The 25,054-nt window shown below is 42.3% G+C and overlaps 1 protein-coding gene across 3 annotated transcripts in view; it reads left to right on the plus strand.

Annotated features, from left to right (window-relative positions):
- Positions 1 to 25,054, plus strand: part of CALML6 (calmodulin like 6) — a 69,026-nt gene that overhangs the window by 2,183 nt on the left and 41,789 nt on the right. The gene's annotated exons all lie outside the window — the stretch shown is intronic.

Below are 25,054 nucleotides of genomic sequence, written 5' to 3' on the forward strand. Positions count from 1 at the left end.
ATGGTAAAGTGTTTGAAGTGTAATTATAAACACAACTACTGCAATGTTCCAGTCAAAACAGCCTCTCCTCTGAGTGGTAGGGTTTCTTATAGGGTATGTTTCATAATTGTTTATAGATACTGTATATAGGTGGGCATTTTTTTAAACACCGAGATTAAAATGTCATTTTTGAGACCCTAAACTTTGTGTTGAATGAAGGGGAGACCACCCAGTATTCAATGTACAAAAAAGAGATGGCATATAGAAGCTAAAAACATGTACTGTTAAGCAGAGTTCAGGCCTGAGTGCTCTTGTGGAATTTCATCAGCTTTAATTGCCAAAACAGATTGGCCCCTTTCCAGTCTGACTGTGTCCAGAAGTGTCTTGGCAGATTTAAAGTCCAAAAAGGTACTTTGTCTTTAAACAAGGCTCTGAGCTTGTTGAGAATTAGAAAACCACCTTTTAGTCTTCTGAGTGGTATCTTTCCCTGGGGTTAGGTCCCATCTCCTTCCCTGTATTACTAGACTTAAATATATATGGCATGAATCGTTTGTTATAACCATACAATAACAAACCAGTGAACATTTCTTCCCCTTAATTTCAAGCACCTGTGACACTAGATGACACACATTACTACTGCTTTGCCCTGCTTTATATGTCTGCTCCATTCTTACATGCTGCTCATAAAGAGAAATTTACATGAATCCTGAGCTTTTAGAAAATATGCCTTCAGAATTATAGACTGCTCCTCAACCAGGAGTCCATTTCATTTTTACCTTTTTCAGTATTGTATGAGAACTATGGACTAAATTCTGTGCTATGTTAGATGTGGGCTGTGCAACCTACTTCAGTATATGAGGGGTTTGGTAAGGGAGTTGAACAGACAAAACCTCGTCCTAGTGTCTAATTTCAAGTTCTTCCTCCCTAAGTGCATACTCACAATGCAGCTTTGGAGCAGTTCCTGTAAGAAATGTTCCCATTCCAGTTGCTTAATTATAATTCTCCTCCCAACAAAAATTATGAATAATAAGAAGTTATACTATTAGCCTGAAAATAAAAAAGGGAGGACATTGTCTTTTTTATTTTATTTATTTATTTTAAGACTAACTAACTGGACGAGTTAGTTCTATTGCATTTTAAAAACTGTCAGAATGGTTTCTCTTTGCTGTCTGCACATAGTGACAATTTGAAAGTTAAGGTGTACACATAATATCCATTTTGCAACACAGCAAATGCCTAATTTTTACATAATATGTTACATAAAATGAAATGTGCTTAATACTATAACCCAGGACAAAAGAGTGCAGTAGTCCCCAAAGAAAAGTGAACGTATTATAGGAATCTAGTAAAGTTTAGCTGTCAGATGCCAGCTGAAACAATGGTTGGAATCTTGAAACATATTTGCTAGTGTAGCTATAGCCTGGCTACCTAGGCTTCAGAAGAAACTTCCTCTCTGAGCAGGTTATTCCATAATTCTCCGTTATGGAATTTCTTGCACTTTCCTCTGAACCATCTGGTATTTACTGCTGTTAGAGACAGGATACTGAACTAGCTGGACTTTTGGGCTGATCTGGTATGGCAGTTTCTATGTTCCTTTGAAAACTGCTTCAAACGTGGCTACAAGGCTTCACATGGTTATAGACTGAGGCTGTTTTTTACTATTACATTCCCAGAAACCCTATGATCTTGGGAAGCAAGAGTCTTGCAGGTTGCACTCTAACATAAGATCAGTGTGTTACGGTGCATTGCACATTGCTAGTAAAGCTGTGAAAAATCATTGTTCAATTGAACAGGAACTATAAGCCTTTTGTGTGGAACACAAAGAAGCTGGTTGATAAAAATGAGAATATTCTGCTTAGTGTAGTATCATTATGAAACGTTTGCAAGTAGGGAACAATTGTGCCCCACACAATTTTAGTTAGCTGCCAGTTCCAGACTTAGAGGACTTCTCCTTTAGACCAAGATAGTATTTAATTTTATACACAGTGAAGAGCTATATTCTAGCTTTCAACCTCCAGACTTCACTCACACTCTTGCAGTCATGTGATTGCTGCTAACACACAAAAAATTGAGGTCCAAGGGTTAAAAATATCCGTGCAGACATTAATGTGTGAACATTAACTTTGGAACCATTGTGTACCAGAAATGCTGTCTCCGCCCTGCCCCCCAAAGGTCTTGAACTGAAAGGTGGAGTTGTCAAGTGGTTAGAGCAGGGAAGTGGGGTAACAGTTACTGGGTTGTTTCTTGCTCTGCCACACTTACATGTGATCTTGGGCAAACCTTTTCACCTGTCTATGGCTCAATCACCCCACCTGTAAAAGTGTTACAATAATACTTGCCCACAGGGGTGTTGTGAGACTTACTGTTCATAAAATGCCTTGAGATCCTCGCTTGAAAGGTGCTAGAGAAGTGCAAATATTTTCATTCTAGTGCTTAGTTAGGATTGGTTTAAAAATAAATGGACTCAGATATGACAGTTTCTTCTTTTGTTTGTAGATCTTGTTTGGCTTAGCAATACCTAGGGTTCAGCAGGTCTCTCTTCTTCACCAAAATTACATAATATTTTAAAAGTTGCAGGGAACTGGAAGTGTTATTTACCTGAAGGTTATTTTATATTTCAGATTTCCAGGTGCCTAGAATTAATACACTGGGACTCAATATTAAGCAAATAATTTGCAACTTTTCAGAACACATAACGTTAGTCTACCTAAAACTAAATTCCATATCTTCTGTTCCCAGCATGCACTGGGGCTTCTTGTGCAAAATTTGAGAAAACCTCTCTACTTTGATTGTCCTAAAATATGGTCAGGAACATATGGGATCATTCTTATTTAGTAGGTTATTACAACCAAGCTTAACCTGCTTCATTTTTACAGAACTAATATACACTGATTATCAACATCCACAGCAAGTGAGTTTTGGGTCAAAAGCTATATATCGAATGAAGTAGCCGAAAGAGAGAACTGTGTGTGTGTGTGTGTGTGTGCGCGCACGTGTGTCTGGGCACAAAATCTACTTTCTTGCTCTTTATCATGTTGCAAATGAAAGAAGATAAGTAACATTTTTGATAGATAGGTGAAATATTATCTTAAATCAGTAAGTAGAATTTACAGTACTTGCACGAATGATAAAAGCCCTGATCCTGCAATAAGCTCTGTGCTAGGCCCATTGCAGAACTCGGGCCTAATTTATTATATCAAATATCTTGCATGTTATAATGAACTTAATTCCATTATCATTGCAAACAATGAATAAAGTAACATTTAATAACCCATTACAAACTTTAATCTGGATACCCATTGTTTAATGTTGCAGATGTTATGGATAACAATTGCTATAAAACTTAGTGTTAAAATGGAATTATTCTATTTATTACATATGCTTAGAATTTCAAAATTTTATTCCTAGGGCTTGACTGTGATAAGTGCTGAGTGCCTGCAGCTCTCACTGACCTTAAAAGGAGCCATCAAGAGCATGCAGTTAGTGACAATTTCAGTAGGGGACTCCAAAACTGGGTATGTGATTCAGTGACAACTGAAGTCAGTTGACTTCCATTGGATTTATTGATTTCAGTGGGCATTGACTAAGGTCTTTTGAGAGAAATAGTCTTATCTCAGATGACAGGTGTCTTAAAAATATAATTATATGGACAGTAAGATTAGGTGTAAAAGCAATTTGAAAATCATCAAATAGGGCTTTGAAAAAAGAGTATTGTTTAGATAGCAAATTACCAGCTAAAATTCAACCAACTTAGTTTGGGGAATACGCTTATTTCCCTATACCAATTATCTTCTCTTTTCTATTGCCATACATTTAATTAAAAAGAGAAATTGTATAAATTAAATATTTCTAACTTCAGATACTCTTCCAGGGAATAATCTGAAAGTGTGATGTAAGAGTGTTGGTGTGATTCTGGAATATGAGGTGGTCTCTTAGTTTATTATTTTGGTTGTTTTTAGAAATTTTAGTCCCCTAAAATTTCTCAGTTGGAAGTCAACAAATAGAAGCCTTAGCAATATGTACTTTTCTGCTACACGTTCATTATTGTTGTACGTTAAATGGAGCCATAGAACTTTTTCTTTTTTCTGCCTTGTCTTAGGGAATGGTATTTATATCTGTCTGGTGATAATCACCTGCTTATCCCAAAGTCTAGGAGCAACTGAACTCATCATAAGATTCATACAGCATTTTACTTGGATATAATTTGTAAAGTTGAAATCATTCAGATAAAAGAACAATACTATTTGTATGCAAAAATTAATCACTTTCTAAGAAACAGGGAAAACTGCTGACAAAATACTCTACAATAAAACATATTTCTAAACAATATGTAATAATGTCACTTGCAAACAATCTCTTTTGTGAACTGAGTTATACTTTGGGGACTAAATTAGGTCTTTACTCTTCTTGTTTAACAAAGATCATTCTCTCCTGGGTATATGATATATCCCTCCTTCTTTCTCTCTTACTTTAAATGCGTTTCTCTGACTCCTGCATACTTGGAAAAGGATAATGTTCTCACTTTAATTGTTATACAGAAAAGACCTAATACAGATGTCTCTGAAAATTAGGTACTGCTATGGATTGTTCACTGAACGTTGTTAGTGTACTTGAACCTGCACAGAATTTAGAGAAAAACAGAGTCCCTGCCTGCCAGGTGTTCAACAGGGCTATTATGTTTTGCTTTAGTGAAAAAGTAACCTTTATTAATCTTTTAAATTAATAAAATTTGTTTTACAACACTTAGGATAATCTAAAATGATTTGATTGAGTTCTTTATCTTTCTTTCTGTCTAAAAATTTATATAAGTTAAACATGAGTTGGAGAGTATTTTATATGTATTTAAGGATGGCAGAAAAAGTAGAAATTTGGCAAAGGGACTAGAAAGAGAACTTGAATGGACTATTAATAGCCAATCAAGTATCACTGGCTGATTAGTAGTAGAAGTAGTCAATATTTCTATTATGGCAGTGCTCAAAAGCCCCAATTAGGGGCCTCGTGGTGCTGGGGATGTACAAATACAGATAAGAGGCAATCCTTGCTTTCATTTGCAGTCAGGGACTGTAAAGAACCCAGATTTTGGTGATGAGAGAGGATTCTGGAACTGGAAGATTTTAGAAATAGACTGAGATTGATCTTCAAAAGGGAAATATCAGAAAAATGGCTAGGTGAAAATTACACATTATTCAACAGTCCTGCTTCTTGTGGTATTCAGAATCTTATCTGCTTATCTAACTGTTAAAAATAAGATTTTATTACTTTTTAACCAATTTACATTACAAAGCCACCACAGCAGTGGGAGAGCAAGCTGGATTCTATTCTAGCTCATGCAACACCTTGAGAATTGTTAACCAATTTCCTGATGCAAATCTTTATTAATAGTGATAGTGCATATAAGCCAGAAAGAACCCAGCTTTACTTTCAGATCGCAGGTTGAGTTTGCAGGGCTGTAGCATTAACTTGCTATGGCAAATTGTGCTGGGACTTCCACTGGTTTGGAGGGGGTCCCTGCCCAACCCCAGCTCCCTCGGAACTGCTAGTGACCCAGTCAGGTGGATGGTAGCATACGAACTTCTCTCTCCCCTTTATATACACCTATTACTTCAACTTTTCTCCATCAGAAATTTAGGAATGGATGAACCATCCTTAGCTTATAGCCTTTAAGGCAGAAGCTGCAAATGAACTCTCTAATAGAGGTCCCAGCTGAAAGTGCACTCCAATTTGTGCAGTCCTTTTATTGGATGTGTGTATTATTTAATATGTGTGACCTCCCTTCCTACTGCTGTTTCAATAATTTAATTTAATCCATGTACTTACATATTCACGTATATTTACATTTGTACCTAATACGTTGTCTAAATCATGTTTAAAAACCCATAAAGCAAAAACGTTAATCTTACACTTCAGTCAAAACACAGTCAGGCTTGGATTTAGTCTTAATCTGATCTCTTCCAACCAGCAGTTTCATAGACGGTGTCTTTTGTCTGAGAAACTGTACACAAACAATTCTGGGAAAAGTTCAGTGCCAAGGAAATTATTGGCAAAGGTTTACAGACCTATTCAGATTTTGTTAGTAGCCTTAGTAGGGGTGGAATGGTTATTTCTAATGATTTTTAATGTCTAAAACACTAGGGCCAAATTTTAATATAATACATTATCTAACAAAATGTTAGTTCCATATCCTGGCATGCAATTTTCTGCAATTCTTGTACATAGCATCTGAATTGGCACAACATAATGTGGCATTGTTTTATTACCAGGGAGTATACTTGGTATATATATGTACTGATTAAATGTTTATACATATCTGTGTTTATATATAACAGGGTTCAAAAAAGAACTAGATAAGTTCATGGAGAATAGGTCCATCAATGGCTATTAGCCAGGATGGGAGGGATGGTGTCCCTAGCTTGTGTTTGCCAGAAGCTGAGAATGGGCAACAAGGGATGGATCACTTGATGATTACCTGTTCTGTTCATTCCCTCTGAAGTACCTGGCATTGGCCACTGTTGGAAGACAGGATACTGGGCTAAATGGACCTTTGGTCTGACCCAGTAGGGCCTTTCTTATATTCTTATATAATTTAGGTGGAAGTGCAGATAATTTATAATAAACTAAGGGCAGAATTTGCCTGTAAAGATATTTCAGCAAAATCTTTGTAAAAGGTTAATTCAAAATCAGATGTTTTGAGTAAACTCCAATATGACTAGATTTACTATACATATCTATTCTCTTACGGAAATATTTATTTTCATCTCATATAGTGATAACATTTATTAATACTGTGGGGGGAAAGTTTTCACTCGAGGTAGCATATATTGTCGTAGAGTCCATGAGCTCCTTTCATGATCATATGTTAATATATATATGAGAAATTCAGAACCATATTCCCCACCATCAATACAGGTGGTGAACCTCCCAAGTCAGATCCTAAGCTGGTGTAAATTGATATAGTTCCATTTAAGTCACACAACTATGCCAGTTTACAGCAGCTAAAGAACTAGGATCCTCCCCAGAGTGATTTCTATGAGAGTTCCCAATTCCAGCAGCCTCCTCCCTAATCTTGCTGTCTGCAGGCATTGCAGTGGGCCACCATCAGACTCTTCTGATCGTGTGTGTTGAAACAGAGCAAGGACTGTAACATTTCCTGTCTGTTCTGTTGTGTATATGTCTGTGTGAAGGCAGGTGTGCAATTCAGTGGTCTTGTAAGGGGATTGATGGAAAAGTTAGCCTTGATTTTGATCTGCTTTGAAGTCTCATCCCATTTGGTCCAACAACAAAAAAAAGAAAAAAACAAATGTAAAAGAGACACACCCAAAAATCTCACTCTGCCAGAATCATTAACTTGCCTTTCCTCAGAAGTACATGAAACTTTGAGTTTTGCATCATTTTAACTCTGAACCATACATTAGCCCCAGCACCATTCAAAGAGATCACAAACCTTTTGCCTACGCCGGAGCTTTCTAGGCTTGCTGCTCTTTGCCATCTCTTATTAACAATGCAATGAAAATCATGGCTGTTGGTTTCTGAGGAGGAGCCCAGGTAGCAAATTGTAGAGATCACATTCATTTTTTAGATTTTTTTTTTTTAATTCAAAGTCAATACTCAGTGAACACAGGAGGAGGAAAAGGTAGGAGTAACTAGCTCCATCTCCTTAATTACATTCTTAAGTTCCAAGGTTTTTTCAACTTGCCTATTGCTATGGAACCCCAATCCCGGACACCTGCCCCTTTTGCAGCGTGAGGGAAATCCTGGCGCATGTCTACCTGGAGTGCGCCAGGCTGCAGCCCCTATTCCGGCTCCTCACGAATATTTTGTTAAGGTTTTGGTTGCACTTTTCCCCTCACCTCCTTATCTATGCACTCCCTGTCCGTGGCCCCACTAAGTCGTGGGACCTCCTGATCAACCTCCTCCTGGCCCTGGCTAAAGTGGGCATCTATAAAACCAGGGTGAGGAGGTTGGCCGATGGAGTCTCCTGCGACTGTGGGGCCTATTTCCGATCCTCTGTCCATTCACGCCTCCGGGCAGAGTTCCTCTGGGTGGCGTCCACTGACTCCCTTGACGCCTTTGAGGAGCAGTGGGCGCTGTCCGGGGTCCTCTGCTCGGTGTCCCCGTCCGGTTCCCTTCGTTTGACCCTTTGACCACACTCCTGTCCCTGTTGTTCATTAGTTGTCCCCCGTAATTATTTGGTTTCCCAGGTCCTGTGGACACCCCCCCCCTTAGGCTGGGGGGGGATCCTTTAGCAGTGGGCGGGCTTTGCCCGCCCACTTCCTGGATCCCAATAAGGCTATGGAACAAAAACGTTATTTTAAATACTTTCTGAGACTGGAAAACAGAATATTAGCAACAGTATTCTGGCCAGGAGGGAGTCTTCAGGGAGGATCTTTAAGGAGGAAAGTGGGGTGCAGGGAGAGGAGAATCTAGTTAGGAGGGTTCTAGCATGATCTAGTAGTAAGAGCAGGAAGGACAGGGAATCAGGATTACTGAGTTCTATTAATATCTTTTCCCTGACATGTAACAGGGCTTTGAATGAGTCACTTATCCGCTCTGTACTTGAAATTACTCATCTGTTAAATGGGTACATCTGGGAAATGAATCCTAGCACCAAACGTGTAGCTGCAGCATCAGTATGGACGTGGGTGTATGGAGTCTGGGTCATGCACAGCTCAGCAATGTGGACTCTCAGAGGCTGGTTTGGGTAGCACATGCCTGTATGCATGCTAACCAGGACCTGGATACATGTTGCAGCATAGATGTATTCTAAGAATATTTACTTAATTCACAGCGGTGTTGAGATGCTTTCCATAAGCCACCCTGAGATCCTTTGAAGAAAGGCACTATATAAATATGCACAGAGGTATAAACAAATGGGAAAAGGTGCCTTTTTCCCAAATAGGTGTGAAAGCAGTGTGAAGAGATGCACAGTTTTGGTTGAAGGTAGCCTAAAGTCTGCTGCATGAAGAAGGCAGTGGGTATGGCTTGGAGATCCATTCCCCAACCACAAGATAACAAGGAGAATAAAGGCAATTGAAGGACAGTAGTATTCCTGTAGGCCTCATCCTATTACCTTAATGGGCAAATGAATTACCAGTACGTACATGTAAAATACTCCTGTAGATATGCATCTCCCCTTATGCATCTTCCTGGTTTGAGATTAAATAAGTTATATGGGGACAGTGCATATTGCTCTACCTCCACATGCTCTACTGGTCCTCATACATACAGTTGCACTTCCTGGCAGATCTAGACCAAGCAGCTTTTATTTCAAGGGGCAACCCTCATTCATCATCTAATACCCTGCACCCACATTAAATCAATGTCGTTAGCATGCCATACTTCAGCTATATAATGCCACCCAAAAGTTCATGTATAGTGCTTTTCATGAGTAAATCTCAAAGCACTTTACAAAGAAGGTTAGTGTTATGTCCATTTTAGAGATGGGGAAATGGGGGCACAGAGACATGAAGGGACTTGGGCAAGGTCACCCAGTGGGCTAGTGACAGAGCTGGGAACAGGACCCAAGTCTTATGAGTTTCAATCTAGTGCCTTGTCCGCTAGGTCACTAGTTTTGCAAGGAGCCCCATACTGTGATACAAGTGTATGATTCTGCAGTGTATATTATTTTGTACCACAAAATAACAGAGGGTGCCTGTTAAACCAAGCTTTGTTCTGTATTTTTCACACATTTGTCCATTTTTCCCTTTGAAACATAGGGGATTGCCCAAGCTGGTCCTGCTCACTTGTGCTTTGCCCTTCCTCTTTTTCACCCCTTTTCATTTTCCATTTGTTCAAACTGTGCTGGAAAGTCCCTGTGGAACAGTCTTTTTGTGTGTTTCTCTGCAATCAGAATTGTGGCCAGGCACTTCTTCCATGTACTGATGATTATGCATCGGGGTCTTGCTCTGTTTTTCCTTCATATTCATGTGTGTATCCTTAGCCAGCATTTTGCCCTATACTTTTAAACTCAGTTGGCCAGATCTTTGCCTCTAGAAGAGCTCCTTTGTCCCACCCCAGCTGTGCAAAGGGTCTGTAAAGCTACCCTAGCTGGATAAATGGATATTTTCTCATCACAGGTGAACCTCCATGTGGCATAAAGCCAATATGGCTGGCTCTGTGCTCCCTCTTCTGCCCCTCCCTCTGCCCACTATAGGGAGCATGACCAGAGTGCTGCTATGCTCTAGTGATCATCAGCCAGAGTATTGATTCCTTGAAGTCTGTTTGTTAGCTGGTACAAATTAAAGCAGCCCAGTGGTTGATCAAATTTGTGCTGAGAGCTGAACCAGCCCCTGGCAGCGCCAGGTACTGGGAGAGTGCAAAATTGATGTATAGACACCTTTTTCCATCACCTCAGGTTATGCATTGAGCTTAGGTCAGCTAAATCTGGGGATTTGACCCTGTAACTATGCCCTGTCCTCAGCATATGTAGGGAAGTTAAAGGAGAGAGGGTGAGGGTAGCCACAGTTAGGTGTATAGAAGCCTGTCTCACCTTCCCTCCCACCCACAATTACTGTAAATGTAATAATGATGCTGGATACAGCAAAGTGAATCCCAAGTGATAAATGGCATTATCATCATGATCAGACCCTGTGCTATATATTTCTGTGTTTTCTACTAACTAAATGACCTTTTTATTACCATTTCAGTGGCATGAATTCAAACTCATGAAGCAGCTGATGAGTAGAAGTTAATACTAAATATTTTTTCCCTTTTAAGGGGCTTTTCCTCCGGGGGATCATTGCCTCATTGAACAACTAACAGATAAACAACGGGTACCTTGGAGATGCAGAGAGTTTAGGAGCCACTTTGAGGATTCAGCCTAACTACTGAAATTTCCATGATGTCAAATGCATCCGTCCTGCAGTAAAGTGTGCCCATGGGAAATACCTCCAAATACAGAGGAGAATCCGCTTATCAAGTTGCATGTCAGTTTCCTACAGAGCACTCTTTACTTCTTGACAGAATGCAGTTTCAGGAAATGGCCACAGCCATCACAGGGAAGCTGTTACAAAACATGCTGGAATTATTGACGAGAGCGCTGTTCCTCCAAATAGACGATGTCTTATTTTACTGCTGCAGTTGCAACGTAGCTTCAGTGCTGCTGCAGATTCCAGGATCTAGACATCAACACAACCAGGTTTATAAAGCAAAAATATTTCACTCGGTGTTAAGATAAGAAGGATCCAGTGCACAAACTGAGGGGTTTATTCCAGTGTCCATTCATTAATAATCAAACAAGGCCAATAGAGCCAACATTTGTGATACAAGAAAGGGCTAACTAAGGGAGACTCAGAAAATAAATGCCCCTTCATTTTATTGTAACAGATAGTAAAATTAATAGATTCACTAAGGGCGATTCCTGTTCCCCAAGAGTCAGTTTTGGTACAGGGAAACTTCACTAGGGCTGCAGCTAGGATGGTGGTGAGAGGGATTTTACAGAACATCTGGCTTCTTGCATCCCATTCCATGGGTGGCCATTGGCCATGAGTAATGGATCTGGTTCTGGCAATGGAAAACAACTCAAAGCTAAGGAAAAACTCCTGCCTAGCTCGCCATGTGGACATTTAAAAGGCAATTCCAAAAGAAGTTGCTGTGAATGCTACATAATGTGCATAGATGTTTATCAAAGCCGTTGCTAGTGCTCCACCTGGTAGACTGTTGTTTAAACTGCCCTGAGAGCCCTAGGGACTGAGGGTACAACATGGGAATGAATAAAGAACTGGTTAAATGAGGAGTGCAAAGAGCTGTTGCAAGAGGAGCTGTGGGAATCATTAGACACCAGGTCCCATGGTATATGAGCTTAGTTACTTTAGTTCCCTCTTGTGAACATTTTGGACAGAAGAGCAGTGCATACTGGGAAAGGTAGAGAAAATTAGTTCAAAGAGTGCATTAAATCAGGATCAGTTAATCCTTGTGATCTGAGCCCAGCAGATTGGGGGAGTCCAAATGGAGCAGTGATTATGAAAGTGATCTGCATACTGTATTTCCTAACTCGACTGGGGCAGGAGGAGCTAGGATGGGAAATTCATGGAGATCTTGGGAGGAACAAGAATGAAGAAGTCTGTTTCGGGGGCAAGGCAGAGAAAAGAAGATAAATGAGCTGAGGAGCCCCAGTGTTTGGTTCCAGGTTCCATTCCATCTTGGTCTTTGTTCTTGCAGTGAAATGACTGCTCTATATATCTCAGTCCCTCTGTGAACAGAGGGCTGAGTCCTCCAAATGACTGAATGAGAACTTTCCCTATGGCCTCCAGGATCTGATTACAAAGCATGGCCCAACTTTCAAACCACTTGTTAGCAAGGATCCCAGTTCAGCGATGCCCTCTCTGGCAAGCACCTGTTAGAAAAAAATGGCCGTTAAAAGCCAGGTTTCCATGCAACAAAACAAAACATACACAAAGTAAAACTTGCCCTAAGCCACAACCCAGGGGAACAGCTAGAAACAGTTGCCTAGCAGAGCTGGCTCTTTAACTAAAGGTCGAATGAGAGAGTACTGGGAGCCTGGGGAAGACTTTAAAGTGATTGTTTACTCGAAAAGGGGCCTTCAAAGCAGGTTCCACAGTATTCAAATAAAGTGAAGCCCTTTTAAAAAAGCAAATGGTAAACTTGGCCCATGCTTACCTCTCCTCCCCCTTCCTGCACTCCTCTCCCCCCTCTATCTCCCTTTTCATTTAACCTTTCTCCCTCTTCAGCCAATGACAGACCATTGAGCACTATAGTACAGAGATTTGAACACCCAGCTCCCATTGACATTCATGGGAATTGCGGATGAAATATTCATTCCATTGAAGTCAGTAGGAGTGTTGCCGCTGGCTTCAACAGAGACAGGGTTTCACCCTAGGTGTTTAAATCCTCTAGGTGGCTATGAAAATCCCATCCTGTATGACCTGTGGTGCAAATGGCAAACACCATTAAGGAAAGGAGGCTGGAGCACGTGCTCAGCTTTATGGATAAGACCTACCACAAACTGAGTGATTTCAATTATTCAGGGTTGGAATGATTTAAATCAAAGGAACCTCATGGTAGTAATCAGGAGCGCATTTGAGGGGATTTTTAGCTGTATTCTTGTACATATTTTTGTGATACTTATTATAGCTTGTAAAAAAATAATAAAGAAAATAAGCCAAAATTTATGAACTGTTGGGAGTGTGAAATCCCAGGATAAAAGCTAGAAAGAGATTCCTTAAAATGCCACTGAATGGGCATTGGCTTACCTTTTCTAGCCCTCTCTTGCACCTATTTAGTCTATAGCAAAACTCTCATTGATTACAGTGGGAGTAGGGTTGGGTTCATATTCTTCTGAGCTGAAATACATGCTCCTTCACAGAACATATCCCTAATATCTCACCATTGTCACACTTTAGTGGCTGTTATATGTGAATAGTATCACCCTCTTAACTGAAGATCTCTGCTGTCTTTCTATTATCTCTTTGGTTTCCTCCCAGGAGTCACAGCACAGGGTTTGCTATTTTAGTGGGTAATCTTGTTTGGAGATAATCCCATTTACAGGTTATCCCTCCTGCAAAACAATCTTGTTAATAGAAAAGGAGTACTTCTGGCACCTTAGAGACTAACCAATTTATTTGAGCATAAACTTTCGTGAGCTACAGCTCACTTCATCGGATGCTGTAGCTCACAAAAGCTTATGCTCAAATAAATTGGTTAGTCTCTAAGGTGCCACAAGTACTCTTTTTCTTTTTGCGAATACAGACTAACACGGCTGCTACTCTGAATCTTGTTAATAGTTCCCCCACAGAGCAAACAAGGAATGGATAGCGGCAGCTGCAGGAAGGTTGTTGGGGAATTAAGGCACAGGAAAGGGTATGTCTACACTGCAAATAAAAACCCACGTCTGCCCGTGCCAGCTGACTGTGGCTCCAGGGTCTTGGGCTGTTTCATTGCAGTGTAGACTTCTGGGCTTGGGCTGCAGCCTGAGCTCTGGGACCTTCCCACCTCACAGGGTCCTAGAGTCCAGTTCCAGCTTGAGTCCAAAATGTCTACACTGCAAGGAAATAGCCCCTTAGCCCATGAGCCCAAGTCAGCTGGCACAGGCCAGCTACAAGTGTCTAATTGCAGTATAGACATACCCGGAATAATAGGAGTCCTCAGTTCTAGTTCCAGACTTTGCGTGGCCTTGAGGAAATTACATCGGCGGCAGAGAGATTAAGTGAACAGGCATAGTAATACTCCTCTGTGGGGTTGCCAACCTTCTACTTGCAAAAACCAAACACCCTTGCCCCGCCCCTCCGAGGCCCCGCCCACTCCATCCCCCATCCCTCTGTCGCTCGCTCTCACCACCCTCACTCACTCGCTTATTTTCACAGGGCTGGCTCACGGGGCTGAGGTGCGGGAGGGGATGAGGGCTCCAGCTGGGGGTGCAGGCTCCAGGGTGGGGCCAGAAATGAGGAGTTCAGAGTGTGGGAGGGCGCTTCTGGCAGAGGCAGTGGGTTGGGATGAGAGAGGGGGTGAGAACTCTGGGGTGGGGCCAGGGATGAGAGGTTTAGATTGCGGGAGGGGGCTCTGGGCTGGGGCAGAGGGTTGCGGTGCGGCGTGTGTGAGAGCTCTGGCTGGGGGTGTGGGCTCTGGGATGGGGCTGGGATGAGGGGTTTGGGATGCAGGAGGGTGCTCCGGGCTGGGATCGAGGGGTGTGGAGGGTGGAAGGGGAATAAGAGCTGGGCTGGGGCAGGGGGTTGGGGCCCAGGAAGGGGTCAGGGATGCAGGCTCCGGGTGGTGCTTACCTCAAGCAGCTCCTGGAAGCAGCCGGCATGTCCCCACTCCGGCTCCTACACAGAGGCGCGGCCAGGTGGCTCTGCACTTCCCCATCCACAGGCACCACCCCCACAGCTCCCATTGGTCACGGTTCCTGGCCAATGGGAGCTGCAGGGGTGGCACTTGGGGCAGCGGCAGCGTGCGAAGCCCTCTGGCTGCCCATATGCGTAGGAACTGGAGGGGGACATGCCAGTTGCTTCCTGGGAGCTGCAGAGCGTGGAGGCTAGCAGGGAGCCTGCCAGCCCCACTAAACGGCACCGCCAACTGGACAGTCAACAGCCCGGTTAACAGCGCTGACTGGAGCTGCCAGGATTCCTTTTCGACCAGGTGTTCCCGTCGAAAACCGGACACCTGGTCACCCTACTCCTCTGCCATACAGAGGTGTTGAAAAGCTCAGTTCAGTCATGCTTGTGAAGTGCTTTGAGATCCTTGGTTTGAAGGAGCTGTAGATACAGAAACCATTATTGTTGTTACTACTGAATTACTCCTCACAGCCCTAGACATGAGAGCTGAGACCCAATGCCAGGAGAGTGGCATAAGAGAAACTTGCACTGCCTCAGATCCTGTTCTACCTGTTTTATGAATAAATAAAGGACACCACTCTCCAGTCTAATCAATCTGGTCTCAAAATTCACTGAGGAATGTAAAAGAAAATAATGTTTAATAGCAACCAGGCATAAATATCAAGGCAGATGTCTAAGAGCTTCATTTAGCAGAAAATTCTGGTTAATTACTTGGGAGGACTTTCTCTTGAAGGCAAATCAAACAATCATACAGCAAAGAAGGAAGCATGTATCATTCTTCATATAGTGCCATAAGTATGCATTAGACAGACAAGGTGGGTGGGATCTCTCGCCTATTGGGCCAGCTTCTGTTGGTGAAAGAGACAAGGTTTCGAGCTTGCACAGAGCTCTGAAGAAAGCTTGTCTCTCTCACCTGCAGAAGTTTGTCCAGTCCAATAAAAGAAATTACTTCATCCACCTTGTCTCCCTAATATCCTGGGACCAAAACAGCTAACATGTACAGTGCTAACAATACTGCAAACATAAATGTGCACGGCATTTAACAAACAAATGTGCATGACATTTAGCAGATAAATATAGACAACATGGCCCCTACTCCAAAGGGTGTACAGTACTGGATAGTGACCTAATCCTTGTAATGGGACTACTCTCAGTAGTAAGAGTATGCAGAAGCAGTCCCTAGGGCCCTATTTTTACAATGAGCTCTGCACAGCCACAAGGCTCCTTCCGCATGGAGCTCATTGTTGGATTGGGGCCTATGTATGAAAGTTCTTGTCACAATTATGTGCAGCTTGTGAACAGTACCATATTCTGGTACAAAGGCCATTGATGAGATGTTGACATTTAACATTACAGTGTGATTTTTTTTTTTAAAAGCCAGTTTTTATGCTATCTGGAAAACGGGAAAATGTGGGGGAAAAAACGTATAAGGATATATAAAGACTTAGAAGGGCTGTAAAATCCACGTTTAACATTAAGTACAAATTCAGTTTTAGAGTATCCAGATGTGTCTGAAATTTTTTTATTTTCACAGTTCTAAAGTCTGAAGATTTCTGACAAACTCTGTGTGTGTGCGTGCGCATGTGTGTGCTGGTTTGAAAACCTGGGTCCCTCCACCCATGGAAAAGTTCAAGCTTTATTAAAAAAACAGAAAATGCCAAAACTGAAAAGCTTTTGGCCAAAACCCACACGTTTTTGGATTTGGAGTTTTCAGTTTTTCAGTGAAAAGTCAAAATTTTCAACAGAAATAAGCCACTTTACACAAACATTTTTGTTTTACCAAAAATGCAATTTTCCATTAAAAACTGTTCTGATGAAAAATTTTTGACCATCCTAAAATCTTAAATCCACCCAACTGTCAAACCAAGAATTTCTAAACAGGACAAATGATCCATTAATAAAACAGATACTCAAACTGGCATTAATCACTCCCCATCTCAACAACAATAAATAATTGATCTCCACAGACAAACAAACTAAAAAGGAAAACCACTGTCAAGCTGTATGATTAGTTATTTGTCCAAAAGCCTTTAACTTCAAACTAGCCAAACAGATTTGTTTCAAATTTTGTAATAAATTCCCTTTTAAACTTGACTATTGTAATGTGGGTTTCACAGTAGGATTGAGGACACTCTTACCTCAGAATTCTAACTGCTGAAAACCGGGGAGTTTACACTATACTGCAAGGGACATACCAACACATCCCTTAGCTACTAAAGCCCAACAACAGGGCTATAATATTGCCTCTGTGTGTTTAGGCTGAATTATGCTGATATATTACTGATGCGTATCATGCTAATCCAGCAGAACATAAAGACCATTGTATTTTCTGTAACTTCTACCACACTGGTACCAGTAGAGATTTGCATTGGTAATATAACAGCAGCAAAGCAACCCAGAGAATTGTTAGATATGTCCTTTTTTTTTTCTTTTTCCCTGAAACTAAGGACCCCAATCCTGCAAATAACTAAAATTCCCACTGACTTCAAGGAGAATCTAAGGCTCAGAACCTCCCAGAAAGGACACAGCACCATGGAGGTTTGAGATCTAAGGATGTTGTTCATTTCCCCATTTTAAAAAATGCTAGCGTATAATACAGTGACTGTCTCAAACACTTGAGTTTACAATAGTGTTACTGCAGTATTTTGTTATTTGTTTGTTTTGAGGGTTGATTGTGTATGTATTTTATTGACTTTGGAGTCAACAATTCCAACTTTTTTATTTAATACAATTAAATAGTTACATTTTCCCACCTCTTCCTTTTGATTTCCTTAATCCTGTGGATTTTGGGTTAACATCATAAGGTAACTAAAATAAAACCACTTTCATAAGTTAAAAAGACAGTTAGGAGTAAAATCATATTTAAAAATAATTCTTATCTGCTTTACTAATAACATTGTAGACTATTAGAATTTTAAAGAGTGAATGTACTTTTCACCATTTAAAATATTGGCTTACTTTGTGCACTTCACTCAGTGTGCATGATTAAAATAGACTGGTCAGTGTCATTTTCTTGGTCTCATGTGCTAGTACAGTGGTTCTCAACCAGGGGTATGCAGATGTCTTCCAGGGGGTACATCAACTCATCTACATACTCGCCTAGTTTTACAACAGGCTACATAAAAACTACTAGTGAGTTCAGTACAAACTTAAATTTCATACAGACTATGACTTGTTTATACTGCTGCTCTATATACTGAAATGTAAGTAAAATATTTTTATTCCAATTTATTTATTTATTTTCTAATTATATGGTAAAAATGAAAAAGTAAACAAATTTTCAGTAATAGTGTGCTGTGACACTTTTTTATTTTTATATCTGATTTTGTAAGCAAGTAGTTTTTAAATGAGGGGTAATATGGGGGTACACCAGACCAATCAGACTCCTGAAAGGGTACAGTAGTGTGGAAAGGTTGAGAGGCACTAAACTAGTACAGTGAGGTTTAATTCTCTGCAAGAAACAGTTTTCATAGTAATAAATAAATAAATGAAACAAATGAAATCTTTCCAGTCATTTTTGTAAAACCACCCCCCCACACACACACCCCTCCAAAAATTAACCCCGGGGCCTCAACTAAGAGCACTATGTTGCTTTTACCCATATGCATCAGTCAGCAGATATGCATCTGAGTACAGCATAGCTCTGTGACATTTGGTATTGACTGTGTTGCTATTTATTATTTATTAAGTTCTGTCAGCATGAGCATTTACAGTGCTGTTGTGGCTCATTTATTTTGTTTCTCATAGGCATGCATGCATGAGTGGGTGGTGTGGTATGAGTTTTAAACACATCCTGCCTCTGAAAGGCACTTGAACCCAGATGCAAGCAGTGGCATGTCAGGCTGCGGGGGGACAACTCCCCTTTTTCTAAATGTAAAAATTCATAATAAAGCTTTCAGGTTTTGAAGTCCTGCCCATCTTATGTTTGTACCATGTTAGCGAAAATTGTCTTCAGAAATGGTAGTCAAGAATTATTCTGACACAGTGGCTCTGTGCATTTGTGTGGACTGGATTCTCTTTCTGAGAACCACACTCGCTCAAACTCTGCTAGAGACTTAGGGCTGGTTTACACTACTTCTTAAGTTGATGTAACTTACGTCACTCAGGGGTGTGAAAAGGACATCCCCCTGAGCGACGTAAATTACATCGATCTAAGCGCTGTCCACACCAGCACTATGTCGACGGGAGACACCTATGTAGTGCTCTAGTGTAGACTTGCCCTCAGTCCATGTCAACACTACAGACTTCTGCCAACACAGCTCTGTCGGTCAGGGGTGTGAAGAGGTGTGATCCCTGACCAACAGAGCTGTGCTGCCAGAAGTCCCTAGTGTAGATGCAGCTATACCAGCAAAACTAGTGGTGGTTTCTACTATGCTGGCACAGGCCGCAGCTTTGCCAGTATAATTTTGTCCCCATTAGGGACATTTTGCTGATATAATATATGAAAATTTTTATACTGGTTAAGTGCTCATAGTGAAGACATGGCGTGAATGTTAGAGCTGAGTGCAGCATAAAAGCCTAGAGAGGTAGATTTTAAATGGCTCCAAAACCTGGTTAAAAATCAGTGGGTGAAATTCCGTCCCTATTTAAGTCAATGGGAATTTCACCATTGACTTTGGTGGACCCAGAATTTCACCCAGTTACCCCAGTTCTGCAGTTGCAGTCCTTACTCAAGCAAAACTCCCACTGCATTCAGTTAGAGTTTTGCCCAAGTTCATAGTATGGACAGGATCTAAACTACACTTCTGGATTGTCTATACCATCTGTTCTGATCATGGTTGGTGTAGAGATTTTACAAATATCCGGACCCAAATTGTGTCTGTGGCTACTACAAAGCAGCACTGCAACCTGGGGTATTTCCAGAGGGGAAGAAATATCTTGTCTTCAGCACTCCTGAGCTTCCCTCTTGGGCTGTTTAGTTGAAGCATTTGGGTGAGGCTACAAATCATGTTAAAGCCACATTAGGATGTAACCTGGACAGACAGGGCCTAAATGTATTCTGTGCTGTTCTGCATTTAGAGAGGTGGTGAGGGAAATCTGCTGGAGAGGAAGTTGAACTTCCTGTATTGAAGTTTGTACTGGAGCCTCCCCTGAATTCAAGACAATGCAGCAAAGGCCTCAAATATGAATCACTGAAGTACAAGGCACACAGGACTTGATTGCCTGCCAGAAATGCCCTTCTGAGTCCCTAACTGTGGTTGGGGAGTTATGTGTTTGTAAATTCATGTCCAACCTGTCTCATTTTTGGACTCTTATCAGCTGCCTCTTTCTCCACCCCTGCGAATGAGAAGAAACTCCCCCTGCCTAGTTTCATTTCTGTGAATATTGCTTCTGATTTGTGAAGAGGCTAATTTGGGCATCTGGGTTATAATGGGCACATGTATAACTGACTGCACAGGCTGAGCTATGAGAAACAGGAACTAAATGGCCTACTTGCAGGATCAGGGCCTAAATAGGCAAGTGACATACAGTACAAGGATGTGTCAAATGTACGTGCTTGTTATATACCTGCATTCATTTGCAGATTTATTTTTCATAATTATACATGGATGAAGAAAGTGCCAAACTATCCCCATCTCTGTCTCATGCCCTCATGAAGTGGCTGATTTCTCATCATGGTGCCGTAAAAATGCAGTGCTTCATAGTACAGTGATTCCTTACAGATCCGTACAAGGAGGGTCATCCACGTGTGAGAAATCACAGAGATATTTATGTGAGATGCTCAAAGGAGGGAATGAGTATGGTTTTTATCCTTATGGTATGGTAACACACACTGGCTGCTTGGTTATACTATCATCAAGTCACACCGACAATTCACACTAAAAAGTAAGGGCTAAGATCTGGTTTATGATTGACTCTTGTGGGAGCAAAATCAAGCCCTGAAGAAATATAGTTTTCTCCATTGTGTAGAGTCACAGAAATTCAAGATGGGAAAACCTATCCCGTTTCCAGGCCGGAACAGCATTGATCCCTATTCGCTTTTGTTACTCCAAGCAATTTCTTGGACCCATCAAAAATCCAATTGCTTTCACAAGGGATATTTATATAGCACCTTCCACCCAGAAGCATTGCAAAGTGCTTTGTAGCTCATATGCATTTGCTTTTCCTATTTTCAAATGTTTCATTCATTTCTGAATGATGAAACAGCAGAAGTGGAAGTCTCTCTCTCTCATCTCCCCACCCTTTGTCTGTTTCCTCTTGCAAGGCCTCTCACCAGAGGGACACAAATTAGCAACACTCTGAACCAGCTCCTGAAATCACAAGGCTGTGTTGAACTCTCACTGTATGAGCTGATGCAATGTCAACCTTAATGGTGCAATAAAAAAATATTGCATAGATAGCACCAGCAAAGCACAGAATTGAACAGCTCTGTTTGTGAAGGTAAACAGTGTGATTAATTATCTGTCTCATGTCACATTTCCCATAGACCACTTTCCACAGCTGTTGATTACACCACCATGTTCAATAGAAATACCACAGAATACCACAGTTAAACCAGACCTGTGAGTTATAGGATATACTCTCTAAGAGCATTATATCACTCTAGTTGATAAATAGGTGGCAATGAAACTTTAATTGAAAAGTTCCTCAACAAAGCATTTTAGCTGGGGGAATGGAAAGGGAATAAAGCACGAAAGACTCATTCAATCAAACCAAAGATATTCTAACTTATTAATTTTTGCATTACAGTAACATCTAGAGGCCCCAGCAGAGATCAGGACCCGATATTCTAGGCTCTGTACAGACACACAGTGAGAGACTGCCTTTGTTCCAAATCACCTACTGTCTAAATAGACAAGACAGTCAAAGGGCAAGAGAAATGAGATACTATTATCCCCATTTTACAGCTGGAGAACAGAGGCATGGAGAAGGGAAGTGATTTGTCATAAGGTTACACAAATAGCTTGTGGAAGAGCTCAGAATTGAACACAGGTCTGCTGAGTGCCAAGATAGGGTCTTAACTGCAAGACCATCCTTCCTGTTAATAGTAATGTCTTCTCCTGGGATGTTTTGTCTTCTGGTTCTATTTTTTAGAGTGTAAGCTCATCAGGGCAGTCTTAATTTCTACCTGACAGTGCCACAGACAACACATAATAAATAACAGTGTGTGACACTGTCCACTGTTATGTAATGAAAAAGTCTCTTGTAGGGAAGGAAGTGTAGTCCGGTCATTAGAGCATGGGACTGGGAGTCATGAGTTTGGAACCATTTTCCCAGCTTTGTCACGGATTTACTTGTGACAGTGAGTAAATTACTTAAGTCCTTTGTCACTCTATCTCCCATTTGTACAGTTAGGATAAACAACTGATTCATGAGGTATAGGAGGTTTGTTATGAATTAGTGTTCATAAAATGTTTAGAAATACTCAGATGGATAACATTGTGGAAATGCAAAGTTTTAAAATATTGAACAGGCAGGTGGCAGTAGAGAAGAAGCTGGGCTTGGAATCTGATGTGAAAATTTCCCTGATTTCTTAGGGACCAAAATCCATTTGTGTGGAGAAAGCCAGCAAAAAGGCTGTGCATCACTGAAGCACAAAATTTTGAGGGCTTAAGTGAGACTTAAATGGTGCACAGGCCTTGGCCCCTTGCACAGAGTGAATTTCACCCTAATGGTGTATTTGTGCTGAGAGTAGGGTTTTTTGCATCAAGAAAAATGAAAATAAAGAGTCTTTGGCCCTTGGAGTTTCATGTTATATCCTGCTACAAAGAACTTCACCTGATATCGCAAGTAGCAAATATGGGGTTAAAACAGAGTGAAAGGTCACAATTGTAAAAATGATCAAACTGAATGAATTTAGCCACTCTCTCCCCCTCCATCTGCAGTACAGTCCACCATGTACTTTACAATGAAAAATAACAGAACAGATATTTCCTTCTTTCCTTCCCATATTTCACATGACCCAACTCCACTGAATTTCACGATGTCAGAGCACTACAGCCATGTACAGACACAGTTGTGGAGATTAGATAGTTCTTAATGCTGCTTGCACCCATTGTTTCATGTTCTCTGTGTATATAAAATCTCCCCACTGTATTTTCCACTGCATGCATCCGATGAAGTGAGCTGTAGCTCATGAAAGCTTATGCTCAAATAAATTTGTTAGTCTCTAAGGTGCCACCACAAGTACTCCTTTTCTTGTTGTTTGATGTGTGTATGTGAGTCAGCAGAAAGTTCCTAGTCTGACTGGTAAAGCTTTCCTGGGATTGGAGTCTCTTCCTCCTGCCCGTCTCATGAGAGAATGAGCACCAGTGTCTGTTGGCATTTTGTGGCTGAGATCTATATCCATGAGCAGGAATGCATGTTTAGTAATGGGTTCTGCTACTAACTTCAGCAGTAAACAAAGAATATATGCAAGATGAAAGCATTCTTAACCTCTGAGGATAGGAGAAGAAGCAATGGGCTTAAACTGCAGCAAGGGAGGTTTAGGTTGGACATTAGGAAAAACTTCCTAACTGTCATGGTGGTTAAGCACTGGAATAAATTGTCTAGGGAGGTTGTGGAATCTCCATCATTGGAGATTTTAAAGAGTAGGTTAGACAAACACCTGTCAGGGATGGTCTAGATAATACTTAGTCCTGCCATGAGTGCGGGGGACTGGACTAGGTGACCTCTCGAGGTCCCTTCAGTCCTATGACTCTATGATTATTATGCTCCAAGGCTGCTGAAGTGGGCAGCTTCACTGAAGTGAGTGCAAGCATGGTCTGGCCGTGAAACTAGATTCAACTATTGTATGTTTCATAGGCTTGCCAGGTGTCCCTTTTCTGGAACGTCTGGTCGAAAAGGGACCCTGGCAGCTCTGGTTGGCAATGCCGACTGGGCCATTAAAAGTCTGGTCAGAGGTACAGCAGCGGCCCGGGGCAAAGGCAGGCTCCCTACCTGCCTTGGTTCCACGCAGCTCCCAGAAGCGGCCACCAGGTCTCTGCGGCCCCTAGGTGCATGGGTGGCCAGGGAGGCGCCGCCCGCTGCCCCATCCTGAGTGTTGGCTCCACTGCTCCCATTGACTGGGAACCATGATCAATGAGCGCTGCAGGGGCAGCGCCTGCAGGTGCAAGAGCAGCGTGTGGAGCCTCCCTGGCCACTCATGCGCCTAGGGGCTGCAGGGACCTGGCAGCTGCTTTCTGGGTGCTGCAGTAAGAGCTGCCGGGACCCCACACCCCAAAACCCTGCCCCAGCCCGGAGAATCCCTTCCTGCACCCAAACTCCCTCCAGGAGCCCGCATCCTGCCCACACCCCAACCCCCTCCCTCAGCCCTGAGCCCCCTCCTGCACCCCAAACCCCTCATCCCAGGCCCCACCCTAGAGCCCACACCCCCAGCCAGAACCCTCACCCCCCCCCGCACCCCAACCCCCTGCCCCAGCCCAGAGGCCCCACCTACACCCCAAACCCTTCAACCCCGGCCCCACCCCAGAGCCTGCACCCCCAGCCGGAGCCCTCACCCTCCTCCTGCACTCCAACCCCTGCCCCAGCCTGGAGTCCCCTCCTGCACGTAAACTCCCTCCCGGAGCCTGCACCCCCCCATACACACACACCCCAACCCCCTGCCCCAGCCCTGAGCCCTCTGCTGCACCCCAAACTCCTCATCCCTGGCCCCACCAGAGTCCTCACCCCCAGCCAGAGCCCTCACCCTCCTTCCACACCCCAACCCTCTGCCCCAGCCTGGTGAAAGTGAGTGAGGGTGGGAGAGAGCGAGCGACAGAGGGAGAGGGGATGGAGCGAGTGGGGGCTGGGGCCTCAGGCAGGGGGTGGGAGAGGGGTGTTTGGTTTTGTGCAATTAGAAAGTTGGCAACCCTAATGTTTCTGGGTGCTTTGGGAACTCTAAAAACAAGCCACTTGTGTGTTATCATAGGTGGTTAGTACTTATAATAGAAGAAAACCACGATACCTATAAGGCCAGTCAAGGAGGGCTGAAGAACCCCAGAAAGAGAGCTGTGAGCAACACTAAGAGGGAATAGATGAAGCTATGTGAAGCAAAGAGAAGACTCTAATGGTGCCCTTCCAGAATCTGGGAAAATACATCGTTGCAGCTGTCCGAGGAGCAGAAAAGAAGTTGAGACTGGGTTCTCAGACCACCACACCAATGCAGCTGTGCTCCTGTAGCATTTCTAGTACAGACGCACTCAGCTGATGCGAGCAGCAGTAACTATGTTGGCGGGAGAAGCTCTCCTGCTGATATAGTGCTGTCTACACCAGCACTTAGGTTGTTATAACTTACGTCGCTCATGGGGGGGCTTATTCACACCCGTGAGCGACTTAAATTATACTGAAGTAATTTCTAGTGTAGACAA

The sequence above is a fragment of the Natator depressus genome, chromosome 18 (assembly GCF_965152275.1).
Source record: "Natator depressus isolate rNatDep1 chromosome 18, rNatDep2.hap1, whole genome shotgun sequence".
Classification (NCBI taxonomy): domain Eukaryota; kingdom Metazoa; phylum Chordata; order Testudines; family Cheloniidae; genus Natator; species Natator depressus.